Below are 4,881 nucleotides of genomic sequence, written 5' to 3'. Positions count from 1 at the left end.
AGCTGTGAGGTGGGCCGGGGACACCCTGCGGAGAGCTGGGGCAGATGACGGCGGACCGTGGCTCAGACCCTGCCCGAGATGCGAGCCCTGGGGGGTCTAGATGTGGCGCCTACGGGTTCCGGCAGCCCCGCCCTCGCTGGACCCAGGGGTGGGATGCCGTCTGGGTGGGGGTGCCCCACTCTTCGGTCCCAGCCTCACCTGGCACTGGGCTCCTCAGCCAGCTGTCTGCAGGGGTTCCTTGGGCTCCTGTCCCCGGCACCCTGCCCCACCCCAGGAAGGCCAGACCTCCCAGGACAGGAAGTGTCCCCCTGGGACTGTCCCCTGCTCCCCGCCCCCCGCAGGAGAAGGCCTGGGCTTGAGGCTTTGTTCTGCCATGCACCGGCTTTGTGACCACAGACGAGTCACCTCACCTTTTCGAGCCTTACGTTTCTCCTCTGGAAAATGGGAATACTCCTTCCTGCCCCCCCCCCCGTACCACGGGGCTGGCCAAGGGTTGAAGAAGGTGGCCCGGGCTGAGAACGCTGGCTCTTACGAAGGCTTCAGGCCCTTCCAACCTGACTGTCTGCACTGCCTGGATCACAGGCTGCCTTGGGAAGCTTCAGCCCGAGGCTGCCTTGAGCACTGGTAATTCACAAAGGAAGGCTGACACTTTACAGTTTCTTTATACTATTGCATCGAGCCTTCCCTGGAGAGCCCTGAGGTACCAGGTGACGCCTCTTCAACGCTGTCCCCCACTCAGGGCTCCTCCTAGAGTTTGGAAGGTGGGGGTCACCTCCCTCCACCTAAGCTAAACGGACCCTTGAAGAGGTGTTTATAGGGTTGGGGGTCCCAGACTCTGAGACCCTTGGCTTACGTTCAGACTTGGAGGGCACTCACCCAGCCACGCCTTGCACCTTGCTCTGGGCGCTGAGTTTAGGCCTCCGAGAGCCGCAGGAAGGTAGCCTGTTTCGGCTCAGCCGGGGACCCTTGACCAGAGGAGGGGGAGGGGGGGGCTCTGAGCCCCCAGGAGGGTCCCTCCTCGGCTGTGTTTCCACCGCTTCCTGCAGCGGAGATGGTGTTGGAGAGCTGGAGAAGCCGAGAGGGGCTCGGGAGTCAGACCTGGCCGCGGGGGTGGGCCCTGCCCCCCGGCCCTGCCGCTTGGGACCTGGGGGCCCGAGGCTGAAAATGGTATCTGACAATTCTTTCGGGAACCGGCGCAGTAAACAGGAAAATCCACGGGGCGCTGGAGGCCCAGGGAGAAAGGAAAGGGCTGGGTCAAAGGGTCTCACAAAATGTTTAAAGCGGGCAGGAAATGATGACTTCTTGATGTCTCTGCCCACCCCCACGCTGCCGAGCCAGCTCCGACACTGGGAACCTGCCGTGTGCGGCTTTCGGGAGCCCACGGCACGGACTGGGACTGGCGCCTGCTCGACACCCCAGACGAAGCCCAGGGGCCCCAGCTGGCTCTCCCCGCCCCCTCATTGTGTGTCCCCGCCCCCGGCCCCCCAGCTTGCCAGTTGGAGCTGTGCATGGGACACTGAGGCCCAGCGGGGGAGGGGCCTGGCCCAAGGTGACCTCAGGGAGCCAGTGGCAAGTCTCCGCTTCTGGGTCTGGTGGCCTGGCCTTGACCCCAGCCTGCTTCTCTCTAACAAGAGCTTCTCCATCCGTGGAGCCCCGTGCAGGGGCCTGGGACTGTCTCAGCCCGGCCCAGGCCCCGGGGGGGTCTGGGGACCTTTCCGCCATCACCCCGAAGCAGAAGCCCGGCCCTGACATCCACACCAGGAGAACTATTTGGAACTGGGTGATGTGCGGTGTCAGCCCCATAAATGGAGTCCCGCACGGCCAGAGCGCGGCGCTCCAGGGCCTCGGGGCTGTGGGGCAGGGGCAGCGGCTCCCCGGGCACAAGATGGCTCAGCAGAGAGCCGCCCCCTCCCAGACGGAGTCTGGGTCTTGTGATATCGTGTGTGGTGACAAGCATGAGGTGCTCATAGTTTTGAGCCAGCGGTTAGACTCCCGGGAGCGGGTCCTGAGGGACCAGCGTGAAGTCCGGGGAACCCGCCTCCCAGCCCCTCCGGCCGCCCCGGGGAGAGGCCGGGAGCAGCCCGGGCCCGCGGGAGGCCGGCGAGGAAAACCGCTGCGCGGCCGGAGAATCGAGGAACGTGCGGCTGTTAAAAGTCGCGTGTCTGTGGAAAGTTCCAGCAACGCGGGGAAACGCTCATCGTGCCGGGAGCTGGGCACCACGGCCAAGCCCCCAGTGCGCCCTGCGTGCGCGCGGGGACGGGGTGGTGGGACAACCGTGGCTCTGCCCCCGTCCGTGGTCCGAGGTCCGTGGTCCGTGGCGGGCACCATCTTACAAAACCAGGTGATTTATGGGCCCAACCTCCGCTCCAGACTCAGAGGCCCCCCACCCCGCCCAGGCCCTGGGGCTCCAGGCTCTGTCCCCGGGTCAGCAGCTGCAGCAGGGTCTCAGGAAGGGAGTCCGGCGGGAAGAGGCCAGCTCTCGCGGCCAGGGCCACCCCTCCTTGGGACTTGGCCCCCCCCGGCTCCCCCACGAGTGGGTTCTGAATCTCTCCCCAGCAAGGCCGGCCATGGGGTCTACACTGAGGCCCACTGGTGTCCCCCTCTCCCAACCCTGGGGCCTCTGGGGCCTTAATGAAGATGGGGACACGGTGTGGCATCCCTGCCGCGAGAAAGGTCTGGGGCTGAAGCACAGTGACCGGCGAGGAGGAATGGCTTCTCTAGCGGGGGCACCAGGAAGAGCTCCTCCGGGGGGCGGCTGGGCGGAGCGGGAGGGAAGGGCAGGGGCTGAGCCCGGAGTCCCAGCCCTGGGAGTAGCTCGCCTCCCAGGCCCAGTGTCAGGGCCCTTGGGTGCTGCCTCTGAGCTCCCGGAGCAGGGGGGGTGGTGGGCAGCCCGTGTCCGCAGGCCACGTACACGGCAGGCGCAGCGAGTGCCCACGGACGGAGGTAGGCGGGGGCGGGGCGTCCGCCCAAACCACGTGCTGACCGTGGGGTAAGACGCGGGCCTCCTGGCGGGGACGGCTCCGAGGCCCAGAGCCTCTGAGGAGCGCAGGGTCCGGGGCGGGGCTGCGGGGACCCAGCCTGCGGGAGGGCGGCCCCTGCAGCCTGGGCAGCTCCGGCCTCCGCACAGGGAGCCGCTCTCCTCCTGACCTCACTCCCAGAGCGGCCGTGGGGGGCCTGGCGTCCCCAGGGGCTGGGCTCCGGCGGGGGCTCTTGCCGCAGGAGGCACTTGGAGTGGCAGTGGCCCAAGCTCAGCCCAGTGGGCGCCACTCTGACTTTTTTCTTTACTTTTTAAATTTTTTTTAAGTAAACTCATGGGGCTTGAGCTCATGATCCTGAGCCGGCCAGGGGCCTCCACTCTGGTTTCTTTTACTTTGTCATCACAACAAGCCTGCGAGGCAGGTTCATTTAAAGATGGGGAAACCGAGTCCCACCGCAAGGGAGGGGCAGAGGCACTCGGAGGCGGCCTCAGCGCGGCTCCCAGGTTCCGAGGACCCTGGACTTGGGTGCACGGATTTGAACTTCCAGGAGTTTTTCTGGGGGAGGGTCTGAGCCTTCACGAGGCTCCGCAAAGCCCCGTGACACAGGAAGGGGGAGAGCCAGGGCTTGGGGCCCCAAGCGCAGACCTGGGGCCCCCCCGGCCTAGAGGAGCCTGGCACTCGAGGGCCGCGCCTCCCCTCCCCTCCCGCGGGAGACACAGAAGCTTCTTCCCTGCACGGGTCCCGGGTCCCGGGCGTCCTGCCCCAAACCCTCACGGCCGCAGTTCTTTCTGGAAAACAGTCTCTGAGTCTCCCTGCCCCCTGGCCTGTGCTGGGCCTCATGCGGCTCCTGCAGATACTCTCTGTTCTTTGTGCCGAAGGCCCTTCAGGGTGACCGAGGACAGAGGGCACCATGGCCTTATCAGCTTTGTCACCCATGCCCAGGCCCGCGCGGGCCCTGCTCCCTCAGCCCCTCCGCAGCGATGCCTCACGTGCACGGCAAAGCCGGCTGCGACCTCCCGGGACCTCAGTGTTCTCCCCGGGGAATGGGGCCGTGCTCCCGCCTCACGGGGCCGTGTGCAGGTGGAGCCTCACCGAGACCCTGGCTGAGCTCTGCCCGAGGCTCGAATGGACGTATCAAGAAGGAATAAATGAAGGTCTCAGAGGCGCCACAGCCGTGAACACAGTGTGCTCCGTGGAAAAGCCCAGATTTAAGAAATGAAAATTTAAGAAACGAAAGGAGGGAACGGTGTGGGGCACCCGCCCCGGGCGGCAGGCCCGGCCTGGCACTCACTGCCCCTTCCCTGGAGGTGGGCAAGTGCCCCGGTTTGAACCCAGGTCTCTCACTGCAAAGCGGACACCCCGACTCAGTTCCCTTTTCGGAAACACAGGCCCTGGTTTGGGGGAAGGTGAGGCCCAGCTCAAGAGGCTGAGCATCTGTGTGTCCCAAAGGCATCCGTCCCTGGAGTCGAGCAAAGGCTGGGCCAGGCCTGGGGGACAGTCGGGGGAGCAGCCTTGCGTGCGGGCCGGGGGCTCTGTCCAGATGGAGGGCCCTCGCACCCAGCTCCGGGGCCCCTCCCGCCCCTCCCACCCCTCACCCCGGGGCAGGCCCCCCTTCACCCTGCTCTGACCCAGCAGCAGCCCAGGAGCTGAGCCGGGGCCCCAGGCGGGGGGCCGGAGCCGGGCTGAGACCTGCTTCCTGTCGGCCCCAGCTGGCACTTGGGCCCTGCGGGGAACGGGGGACAGGCCCCCCGGCAGCACTGCCTCGGGGGGGGGCCCACCTCAGCACTCGGGGGAGGGTGTGGTGCGGACGCCTCCCTCTGTCCCGAGCCCTGGGGGTTCCTGTCTCCCCGATGCAGCCGCTCCTGTCCCGCATCCCAGGTACTGTCCTCAGGGGTCGTGCTGC

This window comes from Crocuta crocuta, unplaced genomic scaffold (assembly GCF_008692635.1).
Source record: "Crocuta crocuta isolate KB4526 unplaced genomic scaffold, BGI_CrCroc_1.0 scaffold971, whole genome shotgun sequence".
Classification (NCBI taxonomy): Eukaryota; Metazoa; Chordata; class Mammalia; order Carnivora; family Hyaenidae; genus Crocuta; species Crocuta crocuta.
This window is presented reverse-complemented; position numbering follows the sequence as displayed.